The sequence below is a fragment of the Giraffa tippelskirchi genome, chromosome 8 (genome assembly GCF_054371585.1).
Source record: "Giraffa tippelskirchi isolate mGirTip1 chromosome 8, T2T-mGirTip1v1.2.pri, whole genome shotgun sequence".
NCBI lineage: Eukaryota > Metazoa > Chordata > Mammalia > Artiodactyla > Giraffidae > Giraffa > Giraffa tippelskirchi.
In genome coordinates, this window is record NC_137282.1 from 149,614,522 (window position 1) to 149,635,833 (window position 21,312).

General features: G+C 42.3%; 1 protein-coding gene across 17 annotated transcripts in view; it reads right to left on the reverse strand.

The window, feature by feature from the left end:
• The window catches only part of CDKAL1 (CDKAL1 threonylcarbamoyladenosine tRNA methylthiotransferase), a 918,695-nt gene that overhangs the window by 101,003 nt on the left and 796,380 nt on the right, over positions 1-21,312 (reverse strand). The window lies entirely within an intron of this gene.

Below are 21,312 nucleotides of genomic sequence, written 5' to 3' on the forward strand. Positions count from 1 at the left end.
TGAGTTACAAGCTTTTTCATGGTATGTATGTTCAGAAAATGGTGGCGTTAGCATGATGTGAGGATGGAGTTTTTGACGCTCTAATGTCAAAAGGTCACTGAGTGGACACTTGTGTGTGCCCAGTTGTCAGTTTGGTGGTCCCAGCCCATCTTAACTGGCTCGGACTCAAGCTGGACAGCAACTAACTCTTAAGTTCCTGAAAAACAACTTAATCAACCATAAACATAGTGATCCATAAGTCTGAGGTGTTATCTACAGGGGGGCAGCTAAAGGAGTTTTGTAATATACTGCCTAAGCTGCATGAAGCTTGCAGGGTATGCAGTTTGCAAGAACAATTAGTCAGTGAAGGCAGGTAACAGGATGTTATTTATTAAGCAAGCTATAGTTTAAGGGACTGAACTGATGGCAGCCCTCAGTTTCACAGACAGAAATTATACTTCCCATTCTCATTCAGTTAAGTGAAGAGATCTTTATGGTAACTGTACAGGTGGTTGTTGGTTGATTTCTCCTCCTAGTTTTTCTTTGGCTTTCATTCACCCAGAATTTGCCATTATTGACCCAGAATTCCCACATTTACTGGTAACCTTATGAGACTCTGCATTTCATAATCTACGAAGGTTATGCTGACGCGCTTAACCTGACCAAAATTGCTTGGACCAGGAGCCCTGGAAGAACCATTGATTGTGTTTATTCCCTTCCTGGGGCAGAAAGGTTCCATTTCCTTTAAGACAATATCCTTTACTGTAAAACCAGATCCGTTTCCTCGCAAAGCTGCCACAACCCGACTACTATTGCCAGCTGTCAGCGGACACACATAACATGACCCACCCAGACAGAGCCAACCATACAAACAGAGGGACTGGCCACTGCCTGGTGGGATTTAAGAAGGGGGAGAGGTGCCAACTCCCTCCCAGGCCACCTGAGCCCCGCTGCCTGAAACTCCACCAGAGTGAATCATTTCTTTACAGTAAGCAGTGCCTTTTGGAAAACATTCTTCAAAGAGGTATCATGTTTAAGTCAGTTGGTGGTTAAGTGGGTGGGAGGAGGGTCATTACAAAAAGAGGCAAAGAGGAAGAGAAGTGAAATGAAGGTGGTAACGTACACCTTTGTGTGTGGGGTCTTGTTAAGGACTGTCTTGCAACACCAGTGTAAACAGAGTAGGTAACAATTATGAGAGAATGACTCCAGTATGGCTCAAACCCACAGGCACATGCCTAATGTGGTCTTACTATTGATTATGTATTTGTAGGGAAGCGTAATAAATAGGTGAAGATTCAACCTGATTTGTAATTGGCATACCAATTCAATAGAAATTATAGGGTTTTGTTTAAGACAGTGATGCTCGACAGTGGGCAGTTTGGCCCCATTCTCCCAGGGGTTCTTGGCAGTATCTGGAGAAATTTTTGGTTGTCACAAGTGGGGATGCGAGTGGGTATTACTGGCATCAAATGGGCAGAGGCCAGGGATGCTGCTAAACATCCTACAAGGCATACAAAAGCCTCTTCCAAAAAAAGGATGATCCAACTCAAAGTATCAGTTGTGCTGCAGTTGAAAAGTCCTACTTTATAGGCAAGTAGCCAGGATGGTAGAAATGACAGAACTGACATATAGTAGTTTCTAGTTACACTTTGCACAGGAACAGGAAGGTAGGGATATAGCGTATGAAGGCAGAAAGTTGGCCCTTGAATGGTGTTCATCTTCAGAAATTCATTGTTACGTCCAGCCCCACAGTCTACTATTTAGACAGTTGGTTTTTGGTCCCTACCTTTAATCTCTTCATCACCATCTCAGAAGGAGAAGACTAAGAATCCTAGCCAATTCACTTTAAGAAGCTCTGGGCTCCTCTTACAGTGATACCTCTAATCAGTAAGTTCTATGGGAGGAAATTTCCTATAGATAAATCACTCAATTGATGTATCTTGCTGAGTGGCAAGAATGTCTTAGTTCCAGGCTTCTAACTCTTCCAGCCAAATTCATGGCAGACAGATGCCATGTGAGGCCATCTTCTCCACTGGCCTTTTCTAGATTTCCTTCCCTCTGATGAGAGTAACTTCTTCCTACCTCTCCTCCAGCACAGCGTGCGCGCTTTAACCCTCACCTGCCTACCTTCTTCTCCGTCCCACCTCCTCCTTCCCCACAAGCGAGGGCAGGTGACTAAGAGCCGGTACAGAAGGATCTGCCATCACTTACTTCTCGTTATTGATCGATGCACTTTAAAGCAACCCACCCACAGCAAACGGTGACGTCATAGGGTCTCTGGGGAATAAAAGGATTTCTCCATTCCACCCTCCAGTCTGGCAAAGCCACTCCAGACTTTCAAAACATCAGAGAGATCTTGGGTGAGGGCAAACCAAATTTGGAAATTTCTCTAAGCTTCCTGTATCTGAAGATACGTCTGATTTGGTTTTGAAAGCTCATGTGGGCAAGAGGGTACAGGTGTCATCATCGGCACGTGCTCAGAAGCAACCGGGAGTGAGCCTGTTACCTGACACCCCTGGACTAAGGGAAGACCTGCCAACTAGGCCTGGGTGTAGGAGAAATCCTGTTCAATCCTTCCTGAACACTCCATACCCTTAAAAGACGTGCCTCTGCTGGCAATCTGCTCCCTGCAAGCTTTCTTCTGGTTTCTGTCAATCCACCAAGCAACCAACAAATCATTTCTTTCCCTTAGCATCAGGGTTTACTAAGACACAGTTTTAATACCTTCTTGCACATATTACTGGACCTATATTACAATCGGATGACACTTTTTCTTTTAATACCAGAAGTGCCCTGATGTAGCCCCACAGAGCCCTCCTTGCTCAAGGAGGGCTCCTATATTCTGACTCTGATCGTTCAGTTTCTGATAACGGGTGTCCCTGGAATGCCCCCCATGACTAATGGAAGCATCATTGTACAACAGTCACGATCCCTCTTTAGGAGACTCTGGTTTTAGCCCGATTGCAACCTGACTGGTATCTGTAGGATAAAAGAGAAATGTTGCTGAGTAGTCGAGAGAATCTGTCCAGACCTCCAGCCACAGGGAGAAAAGGAAGGAGGGTGGGAAGGACCAAACTAATCTTCATTCTTCCAGCAGAGATATGGAGGCTGGGAAACATCTCAACCGTAACCACCCAGTCACAGCTCCCTCCCTTCTATGCTCCTTTCCATAAAGCACTTAGAGGAGAAGAAAAAAATTAAGTCCCTCTTTCCCCCTCGCCTTTATTCTCTTTGCCAAGTTGTGACAAGCCACTGATCTCCACCCTATAAATTATTTAAGATTCCACCTCCACATTGGGATTGGAAAAATCAATCTCTCTGATTAAAAAGTGACCAGCTTCACATTTCTAAATGTCTCTTTAATCTTTTCATTATGTCTGGTTACAGACAGCCTGAGTCTCAGAGAACCAGAGAAATGTACTGTATGCTAACCAAATTCAAAAGATCTGTAGGTCTATCAGCATTTTTTAACTTAACCATCTGCATGGTTACTGTCACGTAGGACTGCCTGCAGAAGCACTGCCTGAAGATGGGAATCTTAATATACTCTGATTTCAATGTCACATGTAAAGTTTTGTTGTTTCTCATTTCTCCGACTAAGTTAAATATTATTGCATCTAACTGGTGACTTTGCACATATAAATGCTAATTTATATCAGCATGTCAATGTTCATGTATAGGCCTGAGAATTCAACTGAAATCCACCATCAAAGGGCAAGTCAAAGCAACCTAGCTAAATGTATACATTTTTAAATCGATTCTGGTGCCAAGATTGTCAGAAGAAGAATTACAATCACTCCAACAACCCAGTTCTTCATGAAAAACTACTCCGCTCTAGTGAGCTAGATGAAAAACAGTCTCCAGAAGGCTTTTAAATGTAAGCAACAGATGATGGAGTGCAAAACAAGGGGAGAGGGATCCAGGTGAGCCTCGCAGTGATTCTTGGAGACGTCATTTATTAGGTGCGTTGTTTGAAAACGCAGTGAAGTCTGTGATAGCGTGGCCCAAGAAACCAAAGCATTTCAAAGCCCAAAACACAGACACACAGCTTGCTATCCCAAGGACCATCAGCAGAAATCCCCACTGACTAATCAGCTTGCTTAAACACCATAAACCACTGTTCTAAAATATTCTTGCCATGATATGAGTTGCACTGTAAATTTCACAGCCCCCTTTCCAAGTTTCTAGTGGAGAAAAAGCACATTCAGTGTTTTAAGGTCCAGTCTAAACAGAGACCACAATGGAGGCTCCAGGGAGACACTTTGGAGTGGAAATGGAAGATTCTACTACCCTCACTTGTAAATCTGTGCACGGTTGGGATGTTTGAGTGTGTAAGACACTGGTGAATCTGAAGCACCACAAAAGATGAGTGCAGGCAAGAGGAGGGTTCACCGGGAAGGTTCTGTGGCAGTGACCCACTTTGGTGGTCTATCCTGCCTGGCAAGTTCAGTGAGCTTTCCCACCTCCTCTGGGTGGGGCAGTGACAGCACCCATAGGACGTGGTGTGTTCTGTGGTCTTAGCACCACGTGCTTGTGATAAGGTGAGTCTCTACAACTCTCGGACTCAAAGGACAACCTCCTTATCAATCCTTGTGTTTCAAGGGCCATCCCTGAAATCTCTTGGAAATAATAAAAACAAACATATTCTCCAAGACTATTCTGAAAAAGATGACTTAACTCATGTCACCTATAATAATACTGCACAAAATTCTTCTAATCTCCATCCTAGCTGCCTCAAAAATACAACCTTGAGCTCGTTTGGACCCTCGAGTTGAGTTGTCATGACATTGTCAGGGCCAAGTGATTTCCTTTATAAAATCAACTATTTTCTGTAATACAAAGTTCTGTATCAATGCATAAAAAATCTAGAAAACATAATTCCTTCTGATGAACTATTTTCAGGGTAGGAAAAGCGGTGAGGTGCCAAGAACAGACTTGTGGACGCAGTGGGTGAAGAGGAGGAGATGAATTGAGAGAGGAGCACTGACGTATATATGTGCAAGCTCAGTCGTGTCCGACTCTCTGTGACCCCCGTGGACTGGAACCTGCCAGGCTGCTCTGTCCATGGGATTATCCTGACAGGAATACTGGAGTGGGTTGCCATTTCCTCCTCCGGGGGATACCAAGTGTCAAATGGCAGCTAGCTAGTGGGAAGCTGCTGTATAACAGAGGGAGCTTGGCTAGCTGCTCTGTGATGACCTAGAGAGGTGGAATGGGAGGGAGACTCAGAAGAAAGGGGATATGCATATACACATGGCTGATTCATGATGTTGTACAGCAGAAATTAATACAACATTGTAAAGCAATTATATTCCAAATTAAAATACCAACTTTAAAAAATGTATATGTATGTCCTTATCACTTTAATTTTCCTGGTCTGAAACCCTATAATCATTTCTGGAGAACACACTGGATCTGTTCCTTCCTATTGGATTGGAAGAATATTCAGCTCAAAGCGCTGCCCTTTTGACCTAACTTTGTATAAATATAAAGGCCAGAACAGTGAAGCAAGATAAACCATCAAACACTCACTAGGCATCGATATAGGCCAAGTGAGGAAGGGGTACAGAGATAAATATCCATAGAGATATCCATACCTTTAAATCTATACATATAGCTGGAGAGAGTTTAAAATCAAGTGAAACATATTAAATAAATACAAGGTAGACTAAAATAAATTCTAAAGGGAGGAATACTGATTTGTGCAGAAAGGTAATTCATTTCCTTTTAGGTGTATTGATTGTGAATTTCCTAAGGTGTAAAGATGAGTATGTAGATTAGCTGTTATTAGCATAGAAGTAATAATTTGAGCCCTGGAAATAGATGAGATTCCCCTGGGAAAAGGAAAGAAAAAGACATGATCAGCAATAATATTGGCGAATCAAAAGCAGAAGCTCAAAGAAGTTCTCGTAAGAGAGTTTAACTTAAAAAGGTATTTCAAAGAGACAGCTATTGCAGAGTTCAAGGAAACACTAACAGACAAGAGGCTGTTCGATGGTAGATCCCTTTGGAGCAAGACATGTGCCTAGCACGGTGGGAAATAAATGATGAAGGAATGGTCTTGGCACACAAAGGACTTCCAATAATAGCTGGGGGACAAAGCTGACCCAAAGAGTGGTACTAGAACTCAGAGCTAAATTACATGATGCCAGTTACATGGGGGTGGGGGGGGGTGTTCTGCAGTGGTCCAAGATGCCAGCTGCCAAGGAGCCTTTTAGCTCCACAAAGAGCAAAAGCAGCTACTGCCCAGATTGCTACTGTATGGATGACATTGAGGCTAGAAGTTTTAAAATAATGACCCTAAGAGAATGGCATTGCCCCAACTAGAAAAGGATGGATTGTCCAGCCAACATTGTTGCTGCATTCATGAATGGAAGAAAGATATGACAGAAATACCCCACTCCAGCTCTATGGATGAAAGCTATCAATGCATAAAAAGACACATAATAAAGACACATGAACTCTACATCTCACCATCTCCTCTCACCTTTTATTCTCACTGCAGAGCCTCACAGCCAAAGACTCTCTTATCTGCAAAGGAAATGATGGCCAAAGAGTCTTTTAAATGAAGAATGGAGACAATCTCTTGCCTCCTTTTATTCTGGTATTGGATTTGAAATGTTATTTGGGTATTTTAAAATAATGTTAGTGTCCTTTAGCTCTATTTGCAGCACTATAGCACAAGAAATCCAGGAGCTCAGAAAGCAATAGCAGTGTATTAGTATTAGCAAATTGTTAAGGAAATACATTCTAAAGGAAGAAAGTGGCAAATGATTCATATATCAGGAAAATAACCTCAATTCATGCAATCCAAACATTCTTTGATTTATCCACTCATTCGTTAAATATGCACTAAGTGCCAAATTCATGCCCAGTATTGCACAAAGGGTGGGGCTACATGTAAGAACAGCATATGGTCTCTCTCTCAGGTTCACAGCCTGATGGTGAAGGAAGAAAAACTAATAGCTACCATTTATTCTGTACCGACTTTCCATCAAGAATTGTGCATAGCTCTTTATCTGGCTTTGTTCATTTAATATGACAAGTTTGGGATTTAGGTATTACTATCTCAGTCTGAGACATCAGGAAATGTAGGTGTAGCAAGAACGAGTAACTGACCAAAGTCACACAGCTAATAAGTGGAATTCAAACTCAGCTTCCCTACACAAGACTGCATTCTTTGTACTGCACCATGGGACCCCCAGAAAAGAATAAGACCTTCAGCCTGCCCTCAAAGATTACACAGACATGTTTACAGATAATAACAATGATATGATTATTGTAGTAATAACATCACTTTTCAAGGCCTACCCAGGTTCTTCTCAGGACTGAGGAGCATTTTTGAACCCACACCCACCCCACCACTGGATCAACTCTGACTGAAGGCATAGCCTGGGGAATCTCCCCTTGAGCAGAAGATGTAGTTACAGCTTCTGTCCATCTCTGGTAATACTCCCCTAGGCTACAGGGCTTGCTAAAATAGAGCATCCGTCCGTCTGTCTGTCTGTCTATTGATCTATCATCTATCACATATAGCTATATATCTAGGATAGAACTTATGGCCATATAGACTCATTTCCAATCTTCACACTAGTCAGAGCCTTGGATACTACATAAAGAGCATCAAGAAAAAGTGACTTAGATATTTTTATCACCTTCGGGGGAGTGATATTCCCACTGCATTGGGTGCCTCAGTTCAGTTCAGTTGCTCAGTTGTGTCCAACTCTTCGTGACCCCACAGACTGCAGCATGCCAGGCTTCCCTGTCCATCACCAACTCCCAAAGCTTGCTCAAACTCATGTCCATCGAGTCGGTGATGCCATCCAACCATATCCTCTGTCATCCCCTTCTCCTCCTGCCTTCAGTCTTTCCCAGCATCAGGGTCTTTTCCAATGAGTCAGTTCCTCACATCAGGTGGCCAAAGTATTGGAGTGTCAGCTTCAGCATCAGTCCTTCCAATGAATATTCAGGACTGATCTCCTTTAGGATGGACTGCTTGGATCTCCTTGCAGTCCAAGGGACTCTCAAGAGTCTTCTCCAAGCCATAGTTCAAAAGCATTCGTTCTCCGGTGCACAGCTTTATAGTCCAACTCTCACATCCATACATGACTACTGGAAAAACCATAGCCTTGACTAGATGGACCTTTGTTGGCAAAAGTGATGTCTCTGCTTTTTAATACATTGCTTAGGTTTGTCATAGCTTTTCTTCCAAGGAGCAAGCATCTTTTAATTTCATGGCTACAGTCACCATCCGCAGTGATTTTGGAGCCCCCCAAAATAAAGTCTCTCACTGTTTCCATTGTTTCCCCATCTATTGGGCACCTATTTCTAAACTAAGATGAAATACATTGCCTGATGTTTGTCTGTTTTCTTGTCAGTTTCTTTCACTAGACTGTGACACTCTTCAGGCTGAGGACTGTTTCCTTCATCATCGTATTTCCAGCTCATACAGAAGTGTATTGCACGTAGTAGGTGATCATTAAAATGTTTACTGAAGAAAACTGCATGTCTGTTAATTCACTGTTATTGTTGCTTTTAAGTTTATTTGTACAAGTCTGTGGGCTAAGTCCGATGAGAATGGTTGACACGAAACTGAATAAAACAAACCCTGGTCTAACCTGTTTAGCACATCGCACTTTCACATATTATTTAATTTATAAGGGGAGATTGGGTCTACATGTATCAACCTTGAAATAAATGCTATGTTAATATGATATATAAATTCCCACTCTAATTTCATTTATCAGTATATAAGCTATAACTCAGAAGTAACAAGATACAAAATTCATATCTACTTAAATGTAAGACACTGAATACATATATATATTTATCCCACTTCCTCCTGGGACCCGACTCACATGTGAGTGGGGTCCCAGGAGGAAAAACTCACAAGAAAAACAGAACAACAAAGAGGACATCAGTGGACAAGGATGTCAACAAATACCTGCTATATGAAATCTACTGGAGAAGTGATAACAAGTTAAGCTGAGGATTCTGTGAGCCCACAGAGGCAACCCAATAAGGAACAAGCCAGCCATCCCTCAGAATTCCAGGAAATCTCAAGAGCTGGAAGTATGGGGCCTGCAGAAGGTACAGGCATGAGGTCAAGGGTGAGTGAAAGTCAACATAAGGCAGCCAGCTCCTTCAGCCAATCCATCATCACCACCTGCCTCCCACCTCCAGAAACAGGTGACTTATTCTCTCAAAAAACAACCAAATGGGCTCAGGACCAGGGAGTCAGGGAAAAGGCACAGAAGACAGAGAAACAGGGCTGTTTGCAAAAGTCTAATCAACAAACTCTTCTAGCCTCCTCCTACCTACCACCCAGAAGGCCCCAGCCAAGTTTATAATCCCAGGGAAGAGCTTTCGAAAAGCCTGTTGTCAGGAAATTAAAAGGTTTAAGGAAAAGACATGTAGAATTCAGGAGTAAACTAATAAAAATGTTGGCTTGCTGCCCCATCATTCTATAGTGAATCCCTTAATTGGTGAGGTTTACATAACACAGAACGTTCAGTTCACATGTGACCCCTCACAGCCAAGGATCACAAGATTTGAGGGGCAGCCTCCAACAGGAAAGCCAAAGACAAAACAAGCAAACAGGAAACAAGATAACCAGAAGGAAGAAACACAATGCAGAGGCTAGAAGAATCCGTCAAATAAAGTATGATGACTATTCACAGAGAGGGCAAAAGACAGACGGAATCTATAAAATAGCACCAAGCTTAGGTACTGGAAACATGGAACAATCCTAGAACATGAAAGATTCCCTAGAAATTAGAAATGTGGGTCTTGATATTTTAAACATATCAATAGCAAGTTCAGGAGACAAACTAGGTGAAATCTCCCAGAATATAAAACAAAAAGATAATGCAGGGATCTGTGAGAGAAAAGATAAGAATATGTGAAATTAATCCAGAAGGGTGAATAACTGACCAATAAGAGTTCCACAGGAGAAATCAGGGAGGTTGGGGAGTAGAGAGATAAACAGGGCTGTTAGCAATAAATTATTGAAGAAACACTATAAGAGTATTTCACAGACCCGAAGGATATGAATCTTTAAAGATCCAAAAGGATGTGGAACTTTCAATTAAAAGGACGACTAAATGCTGAACACAGTAAGACCCAGCCAAAGCATATCATTTAGGAATTTCAGAACTACACAATGCTCACATAAAAATCATGGGCAATCAGAATGACATTAGACTTGGGAATCGAAATACTGGAAGCTGGATGATAATGGTGTGATGCCTTTAAATCCAGAGAGAATTATTTTAACCTAGAATTTAAATTTCAGCCAAACTGCCAAACAAATGCAAGGGTAGAATAAAGATATTTTCAGGCAGGAAAGCTCTCAGTAAATTTACCTCACAAGCACCCATCTTAGGAAGGGTGTGCCACCAAAATGAGGGAGAAAAGCAAGAAAGAGGAAAACCAGGGAGGAACCAAGAAGGAGAGGCTCCAACACAGGAAGGAGGTGAAGAGAATCCACAAGATGGTAGCAGAGGGGAGTCCCAGGGGAACGGCGGTTAGTGGCTCCAAGGAAAACTGTCCAGGTTGGAAAAAAGAAGTCAAGGGTCCCAGAAAGGAGGTACTTAGACCGACAGACTACTGTTCTATATTACCATGTGGAAAGTTTGGGGACACTGTTGAAAGTTGGGGATAGTCACATACAAAGCCAGGCTAATGGAAAAAAACAAGCCAATTATTAACTCCAAGAAAAACAAAAAGTTGTACAAGAAAGGAAAGGTAATTATAGTGTAGTGTTAGCTCAATAGAGAACATTATTTACACAGTTATAATAATATAAATCCTAAATATTGATTTAGCCAAAAAGGGGAGCAAGAGGAAGCAGTGTTGTGGGATAGGAGACTTCAGTCCTCCTCAACTGTAATAGTCCCTAAATAATGATCTGGTGAGACACATATATTACTTAGAAATATTTAAGTAAACACCCGAATAAACTGCTAAAATTAATTTACAGTAGCTATGTGCAGGGACTGGTGTTAAAGGGGGTGGGGCAGGAGTATAACTGTGGGTTTTGTCTTTATTTTTTTAAAGCTCTTAAGAAATATTTGACCATTGAAATATATACATTTATTGGATAAATTTGGAGTCATTTTTAAGCTCCGTAACTCTGGTTCTGAGGAGGCTTATGACCAACAAATTAGATACACTGCTGCCCTCAAGGATCATACTATTTAAACACAAATATGAATCTATAGATTGCTTTGGGTAGTATACTCATTTTCACTATATTGATTCCTCCGATCTATGAACACAGTATATTTCTCCATCTATTTGTGTCCTCTTTGATTTCTGTAAAACCAGTGTTTTAGTTTTCTATATATAGGTCTTTTGTTTCTTTAGGTAGATATATTCCTAAGTATTTCATTCTTTTTGTTGCAATGGTGAATGGAATTGTTTCCTTAATTCTCTTTCTGTTTTCTCATTGTTAGTGTATAGGAATGCAAGGTATTTCTGTGTGTTGATTTTATATCCTGCAACTTTACTATATTCATTGATTAGCTCTAGTAATTTTCTGGTGGAGTCTTTAGGGTTTTCTATGTTGAGGATCATGTCATCTGCAAACAGTGAGAGTTTTACTTCTTTTCCAATCTGGATTCCTTTTATTTCTTTTTCTGCTCTGATTGCTGTGGCCAAAACTTCCAAAACTATGTTGAATAGTAGTGGTGAGAGTGGGCACCCTTGTCTTGTTCTGACTTTAGGGGAAATGATTTCAGTTTTTCACCATTGAGGATAATGTTTGCTATGGGTTTGTCATATATAGCTTTTATTATGTTGAGGTATGTTCCTTCTATTCCTGCTTTTTGGGGGGGGTTTATCATAAATGGATGTTGAATTTTGTCAGAGGCTTTCTCTGCATCTATTGAAATAATCATATGGTTTTTATTTTTCAGTTTGTTAATGTGGTGTATTACATTGATTGATTTGTGGATATTGAAGAATCCTTGCACCCCTGGGATAAAGCCCACTTGGTCATGATGTATGATCTTTTTAATATGTTGTTGGATTCTGTTTGCTAGAATTTTGTTAAGGATTTTTGCCTCTATGTTCATCAGTGATATTGGTCTGTAGTTTTCTTTTTTTGTGGCATCTTTGTCAGGTTTTGGTATTAGGGTGATGGTGGCCTCATAGAATGAGTTTGGAAGTTTACCTTCCTCTGCAATTTCCTGGAAGAGTTTAAGTAGGATGGGTGTTAGCTCTTCTGTAAATTTTTGGTAGAATTCAGGTGTGAAGCCGTCTGGTCCTGGGCTTTTGTTTGCTGGAAGATTTCTGATTACAGTTTCAATTTCTGAGCTTGTTATGGGTCTGTTAAGATTTTCTTTTTCTTCCTGGTTCAGTTTTGGAAAGTTGTACTTTTCTAAGAATTTGTCCATTTCTTCCAAGTTGTCCATTTTATTTGCATATCAGTTCAGTTTAGTCACTCAGTCACGTCCAACTCTTTGCGACCCCACGAGTTGCAGCATGCCAGGCCTCCCTGTCCATCACCAACTCCCAGAGTTTACCCAAACCCATGTCCATCGAGTTGGTGATGCCATCCAGCCATCTCATCCTCTGTCGTCCCCTTCTCCTCCTGCCCCTAATCCTTCCCAGCATTAGGGTCTTTTCCAATGAGTCAACTCTACGCATGAGGTGGCCAAAGTACTGGAGTTTCAGCTTCAACATCAGTCCTTCCAGTGAACACCCAGGACTGATTTCTTTTAGGATGGACTGGTTGGATCTCCTTGCAGTCCAAGGGACTCTCAAGAGTCTTCTCCAACACCACAGTTCAAAAGCATCAATACTTCGGCGCTCAGCTTTCTTCACCGTCCAACTCTCACATCCATACATGACCACTGGAAAAACCATAGCCTTGACTAGATGGACCTTTGCTGGCAAAGTAATGCCTCTGCTTTTTAAATATGCTATCTATGTTGGTCATAACCTTCCTTCCAAGGAGTAAGCGTCTTTTAATTTCATGGCTGCTATCACCATCAGCAGTGATTTTGGAGCCCCAAAAAATAAAGTCTGACACTGTTTCCACTGTTTCCTCATCTATTTCCCATATAGTTGCTGATAATAGTCTCTTATGATCCTTTGTATTTCTGTGTTGTCTATTGTGATCTCTCCATTTTCATTTCTAATTTTGTTGATTTGATTTTTCTCCCTTTGTTTCTTGATGAGTCTGGCTAATGGTTTGTCAATTTTATTTAACTTCTCAAAGAACCAGCTTTTGGCTTTGTTGGTTTTTGCTATGGTCTCTTTTATTTCTTTTGCATTTATTTCTGCCCTAATTTTTAAGATTTCTTTCCTTCTACTAACCCTGGGGTTCTTCATTTCTTTCTTTTCTAGTTGCTTTAGGTGTAGAGTTAGGTTATTTATTTGACTTTCTTCTTGTTTCTTGAGGTAAGCCTGTATTGCTATGAACCTTCCCCTTAGCACTGCTTTTACAGTGTCCCAGAGGTCAATGCAATCCCTATCAAGCTACCAACGGTATTTTTCAGAGAACTAGAACAAATAATTTCACAATTTGTATGGAAATACAAAAAACCTTGAATAGCCATAGCAATCTTGAGAAAGAGGAATGGAACTGGAGGAATCAACCTGCCTGACTTCAGTCTCTACTACAAAGCCACAGTCATCAAGACAGTATGGTACTGGCACAAGGACAGAAATATAGATCAATGGGACAAAATAGAAAGCCCAGAGAGAAATCCACACACCTATGGACACCTTATTTTTGACAAAGGAGGCAAGAATACACAACGGGGAAAAGACAATCTCTTTAACAAGTGGTGCTGGGAAAACTGGTCAACCACTTGTAAAAGAATGAAACTAGAACACTATTTCTAACACCATACACAAAAAATAAACTCAAAATGGATTAAAGATCTAAACGTAAGAGCAGAAACGATAAAACTCCTAGAGCAAAACATAGGCAAAACACTCTCCGACATAAACCACAGCAGGATCCTCTACAACCCACCTCCCAGAATATTGGGAATAAAAGCAAAAATAAACAAATGGGACCTAATTAAAATTAAAAGCTTCTGCACAACAAAGGAAACTATAAGCAAGTTGAAAAGACAGCCTTCAGAATGGGAGGAAATAATAGCAAATGAAGCAACAGACAAAGAATTAATCTCAAAAATATAAAAGCAACTCCTGCAGCTCAATTCCAGAAAAATAAACAACCCAATCAAAAACTGGGCCAAAGAACTAAACAGACATTTCTCCAAAGAAGACATACAGATGGCTAACAAACACATGAAAAGATGCTCAACATCACTCATTATCAGAGAAATGCAAATCAAAACCACAATGAGGTACCATTTCATGCCAGTCAGAATGGCTGCTATCCAAAAGTCTACAAGCAATAAATGCTGGAGAGGGTGTGGAGAAAAGGGAACCCTCTTACACTGTTGGTGGGAATGCAAACTAGTACAGCCACTATGGAGAACAGTGTGGAGATTCCTCAAAAAAATGGAAATAGAACTGCCATATGAGCCAGCAATCCCACTGCTGGGCATACACACCAAGGAAACCAGAAGTGAAAGAGACACATGTATCCCAATGTTCATCGCAGCACCGTTTATAATAGCCAGGACATGGAAGCAATCTAGATGTCCATCAGCAGATGAATGGATAAGGAAGCTGTGGAACATATACACAATGGAATATTACTCAGGAATTAAAAAGAATACATTCGAATCAGTTCTAATGAGGTGGATGAAAGTGGAGCCTATTATACAGAGTGAAGTAAGCCAGAAAGAAAAACACCAATACACTATACTACAACATATATATATGGAATTTAGAAAGATGGTAACGATAACCCTGTATGCGAGACAGCAAGAGAGACACAGATGTATAGAACAGTCTTTTGGACTCTATGGGAGAGGGCGAGGGTGGGATGATATGGGAGAATGGCATTGAAGCTTGTAAATTATCACATGTGAAATGAATCGCCAGTCCAGTTTCAATGCATGATACAGGGTGCTCAGGGCTGGTGCACTGGGATGACCCAGAGGGATGGGATGGGGAGGGAGGTGGGAGGGGGGGTTCTGGATGGGGAACACATGCACACCCATGGCTGATTCATGTCAATGTATGGCAAAACCAATACAATATTGTTAAGTAAAAAAATTAATTAATTAAAATAAATAACCGCAGAAAAATTAAAGTTACTTAGCTATCAAAAAAAAACAAAACACAAATATGAGAAGAATCAGACCATTTTCTAATAAAACAAAGCTGGAGGAGATTTTAGAACCAATTTGAGTGCAGTTTTCTCCTTCTCCTCTCCAATCTGTAGAGATCTTTAAAATGTGAAAAAGTCCCATAAGCAGATATGCATTTTTCCGAGATGTTTAAGACATTACATAATTACAAAATCCTGCCACAATCTGTACATGGTAGCACTTGCTCAGGGAAACCACCTGATTAGAATGTGTATAGAGTCCTTAGCTGAGTACAGATTCCAAGAAGGTACCAAGGATAGGGGGCTTTGAACCAAACCTTCAAGTACAATAGATGTACTATCTGATGGATAGAAGGGAGTTCCATCCCTGAGTCGCAGGAAACAGCTTGGAAAGGAGGAAAGCAGTTAGGTTAAAACTGAGAGTCAGAATGGCTCTGGGGGTTCTCAGAAACACACAGGGTTTGGGGAAGTCAGACACTCAAACTCACAGAGAATGTGACCTGCTAATTCATCACCAAACTGTAATTTCTTCATCCCAGCAGAAACCCCTGGCAGAGCAATGAAGATTCTTCTCCTACAGCGGCATCTCCACCACCACGCAATAGCTGGCCCACTCACAACAATAATAATGTGTTCATGACTTTGATAAGGGGGGATACATATCATTGTCACCTCTTAATTACATTTTGAGCAATGGGAAGGCAGCTGTGGAATACACAAATACAGGAACCAGGGGAGGAACTGCCCTTAAAGTGGTCTCTGTGATTGTGAATGTTGTCTTATTCTGCTTCTATTAATTATCTTTTTATTTTTAAGGTCATCTGCCATTAGTCAAGAAGCAAAGTATAGGCTTGTGGTTGATCTGTTTCTGATGACAAACATGGTGTTTATTTATGGGAAGACCGTTTCCTTTGGGCTTATGGCTTAGAATTCAAGTCCCCTGTTGATTTCTCTCGCCTTCCTCACATTCACAGGACATGGTTCTACACACTGACTTGGCAAACCAAGAGCCAGAAGGCACTTTGGGAAAGGGGGTGAGGATGGGGCTGTGATTCCTTAAAAGGAAGGCCAGCTCTAGCTTTGGCACCTAGCACAATCGCAATGTGGAATACCCCAAATTTCAGCCCCGAGGTGTCCTGTCCCCCAAAACGCTGCCTAATGGCTGGCCGAGGAATGAGTAAACCTTGCACAGTCATTGGATACCTTTTCCCCTTCCCTCCGCTTGAAAGGCAGTCAGCAACTTCAGTTACTCTTTGCAAGCTGCTCTCTAGGATTCAAGGTTATCTGAACACTATTCCCATGACCTCTTCAGGATTCCTCTGTCCTCATATTGTCTAGCCCCCCATGGAGTTATGCTTCAGCTCTATGACATTCTGGGCCAACTCCCCCTTCAGAGTTTACTGTTAGCAGTTATAATATTTAATTGTTATAAATATAATAATAATTATAATAGAGACCACTCATTTCTCTACAGGTTGGCAAAATCATTGCCTGAGAGAGATGGGGGTGGGAAGGAAGGAAGGCAGGCGGGGGGGTGGGGGGGAGGGAGGGGGAAGGCAAAAAAAAAAGACAGAAACTGGGCTGTGAATACATTCAGCTGGAAAAATTAAAGTGCTGGTTCTCAAAATTTGTCTTGCCTTGCTCTTTTTGTTTTGATAGATTGTATTCTACTTTCTGTTTCTGGCCTGGCCTAGGAGTAAAGGAGTTACTGGAGTCCGTTATATCCATGCACCGAGGGCAATCTAAATCTAAGATTATCCCTCAAATCTGAAGTTAGCATAAAACCACAAATGACGAGTCGGCAGCTGAGATGACCGCAGATTCTATTATTTGGATGGAACAAAAAGAGATCAGAAAAAGTGCTGTCTGGATTAAAGTATCCTGATTTTTCTACAGTGTTCTGCACAGTGTGTCTAATTTCTGTAAGTTAAAATGGGACATTTGAATTTTGGTTAAAAAAAAAAAAAAAAAAAAAAGGCAGGCAAGCGCAATGCACTGGGCCAGCTTTTATCTGTCTCTTGCACATAAGCAGAGCCAGAACAGCCGCCAGGCCCCTCTGGCTCACCAACCTCTGGCTGCTGGCTGTCCTTATCTCACCCTGCTGGGCAAGGGCAGAGTCCATGACATCAGAACAGATAAAGGTGAGGGGCCGAGGCAGAAGAGCGAGAGAGAAGCCAGACACTCTTTTCTCTTCCACCCCACCTGCCTCCTCAGCTTCACCTAACCACCCACCCTACGCTCTACCTCCTAGAAGCCCCCGAGTTTCTTTTCCTCTGTTCTGGCCACCAAGCCCTCAGTGGTACCCTGAAGCTGAGGCTTTACTAAAACGAAAGAGTACAGTTGCTCTCTTGTATCCTTGGGTTCTGCATCCCAACATTCAACCAACCTTGGACAGAAATGTTCAAAATAAAAAAATTCCAGAAAGATCCCCAAACAGCAAAAGTTGAATCTGCAGTGTGCTAAAAGTTATTTACACTGTGTTTACAATTATTTATGTAGCATCTACGATGTACTTGGTATTATAAGTACTCAGGTGGTGCTAGTGGTAAAGAAGCTGCCTGCCAATGCAGTAGACTAAGAGATGTGGGTTTGATCCCTGGGTTGGGAAGGTCCCCTGGAAGAGAGCATGGCAACCCAGTCCAGTATTCAGGCCTGGAGAATCCTATGGACTAGTAGCCCCCAGGCTACTCCCCAGCCCCTATGGGCTACTAGTCCATAGGGTTGCAAAGAGTCGGACATGACTCAAGTGACTTAGCATGCACAGTAAAGGATAAGTGTAACTTATATGCAAATACTACACCACTTTCTGTAAGGGGATTGAGCATCCTCAGATTTTGGAATCTGCCTGGTCCTGGAATCAATCCCCTGCCGATAGTGTGGTTTTTACTTTAAATAATGGTGTTTGGGAATAACCTGCTGTTAGCTTTTATCATCTAATGAATCTATCTCTGTTACTGGTTGAAATTGAAAATGAAAAGGTGGAGGGGAAAGGCAAAAGACCCATACTGCTGTGTGAAGGCTATAAAGATGGCAAAACTAGAAAACGAGAAAGAAACCCTGGTTTCTAAAAGCCATGCAAAGGTGGCAATAGAGACACAGACAAAGAGAACCTACATGTGGACACAGCCAGGGAAGGAGAGGATGGGACAAATTCAGAGAGTAGCATTGGTACATGTACATTACTGTATGTAAAACAGATAGCTAGTGGGAAGTTGCTGTATAACACAAGGAGCTCGATCTGGTGATCTGTGACAACCTAGAGGTGTGGGATGGGAGGGTGAGAGAGAGGCTTAAGAGGGAGGGGATATATGTGTATACTTACGGCTGATTCATGTTGTTGTATGGCAGAAACCAACACAACATTGTAAAGCAATGATCCTCCAATTTAAAAAAAATAAATAAAAGCCATGCAAGTGAAATCTGGACATTTGATAATAAACCAGTGGGGTGGAAGAGTAAAAGCATTCTCGGGGAGCTCAAACGGGTCCCAGGAGAATGTGTGTGAGGTAGTGAGGTGGTGGCCGGGGGTGAGAGAAAGCAAGATGGCTGGACTTCATGACAGATGTGTGACTCCAGCGGCTCTCTTCATCCCCACTCTGCTCGTATGACATGTTCACACATGACCCACTGTCCCCTCTGCTGAGCCTGTGCATGCGTGCACACTCAGTCAACTTCGACTCTTTGTGACCCCATGGACTGTAGCCTGCCAGGCTCCTCTGTCAACGGGATTTCCCAGGCAGGAACACCAGAATTGGTTATCACGCCCTTCTCCAGGGGATCTTTCTGATCCAGGGATCAAACCCGAGTCTCTTGTATATCCTACGTTGGCAGGTGGATTCTTTACTAGCTGAGCCACCAGAGAAGGCCTCTGTTGAGCCCACCCACTGGAAACTACCAAGATCAAGTGTCCTGAATTTTCTAAGACAGCTTCTATTTTGAATGGTCTTCTGGCCCTACAGACAATAGTAGCAAAAGCCAGAGGGCTGGGCTCTGGCACCAAGACTGCTCAGTTTTGAATACCGGTTTTGCCACATAGTGACTGAGTGACCCTCCTTAATGTTCAAAATCTCAGTTTCTTACTTATAAGTCAGCCATAATAGTAGGACACTGAGCTTTTGTGAAAATTAAAAGTGATAATATGAAAAATAGCTTAAAATAGCATCCATCTCTGCTAATACCTTATAGTATCTAATAGAAATGGTAAGCCCTCAATAACACTAAACTTATTTTACTCTTAATGGTCATGATTACACAGGCAGATAGTTTGCATACATTGCCTCTAATCCTTATGACAACCCAGGAAGGGAGAAAATGTGTTAGAAATTGCATAAGTTGGTGACAAAACAACATTTACCAGATTGCCACTACTGTCAAGAAAAGGATGCAAAACTCTTTTGCCACACTGCTTACCCTCATTTTTTATTAAAAATAGGAGAATGTGGCTATGACATACAAAGCTCTTTTTATCTTCTCCCATGTATAAGTAAGATTGTGGAGCAGAAGGATGTGCACTTATCTCCTACAAGAGCACCAAAATCACAACTTGCTGTTGAACAGCCATAACCAGGAGAATGTTGGATCCCACCAAAAAAAGATACCCCCTGTCCAAGGGCAAAGGAGAAGCTGCAACAAGACGGTGGGAGGGGTGCAGTCACATTTAAAATCAAACCTCATACCCGCCAGAGATGCTCAGAGGGCACAGACAAAACCTTGTATGTACCAAGCCCCAGGGAAGGGAGCAGGGACCCCCACAAGAGACTGAGCCAGACCTGCTGGTTACTGGTTGAGGGTCTCCTGTGGAGGCACGGGTCAGCAGTGGCCTGTCGTGGGGGTTATCAAGACAGCAGCAGTCCTGGAAGGCAGGGCGTGTGGTATAAGTCCTCTTGGCGGAGGTCGCCATTAGCCCCACTATAGAGCTGCTGAGCAAATGCCCCACAAACTGGAGAACAATTATACCAAAGAAGTTCTCAAGCTGTTGCGAAAGTTCTAGGGCCCACAACAGATTTTGCAACCTGGGAATCTGGCAAAGGGGCGGAGAGCCCCCAGGGGATTTGACTTTGGAGGCCAGGGGGATTTGATTACAGAACTTCCACAGGCCTGGGGAAACAGACTCGTCGAGGGCACAAACAAAACCTTGTAGGCACTAGGACACAGGAGAAGTGAGCAGCGATCCCACAAGAGACTGAGCTAGACTTGCCTGTAAGTGTCCAGGAGTCTCTGGTGGAGGCGTGGGTCATCCTGGGAGGTGTGGCACGCTAGCATAAGTCCTTCTGGAGGCAGCTTCTCCATTACCCCTACCGTAGTTTGGCCTCAGGCCAAAGTACTGGGAGGGAACACAGCCCCACTCATTAGCAGAAAATTGGATTAAAGATTTACTGAGCATGGCCTGGTACGCCAGAGCAAGACCCAGTTTTCCTCACAGCTGTTCCTTCCCATCAGGAAGCTTCCACAAGCCTTTTATCTTTCTCCATCAGAGGGAAGACAGAATGAGAAACACAGTCACAGAAAACTAACCAAACTGATCACATGGATCACAGCCTTGTCTAACTCAATGAAACTATGACCCATGCTGTGCAGGGCCACACAAGACAGATGGGTCATAGTGGAGAGTTCTGACAAAAAGTGGTCCACTGGAGAAGTGAATGGCAAACCACTCCAGCATTCTTGCCTTGGGAACCCCATGAACAGTATGAAAAGGCAAAAAGATATGACACCAAAAGATGAACTCCCCAGGTTGGTAGGTGCCCAATATGCTTCTGTAGAAGAGCGGAGAAATAGCTCCAGAAGGAATGAAGAGGCTGAGCCAAAGCAGAAACAACACCCAGTTGTGGATGTGTCTGGTGGTGAAAGTAAAGTCCGATGCTGTAAAGAGCAATATTGCATAGGAACCTGGAATGTTAGGTCCATGAATCAAGGTAAATTGGAAGTGGTAAAACAGGAGATGGCAAGACTGAGCATTGACATTTTATGAATCAGTGAACTAAAATGGACAGGAATGGGCAAATTTAATTCAGATGACCATTATATCTACTACTGTGGGCAAGAATCCCTCAGAAGAAATGGAGTGGCCCTTGTAGTCAACAAAAGAATCCAAAATGCAGTACTTGGGTGCAGTCTTGAAAATGGTAGCA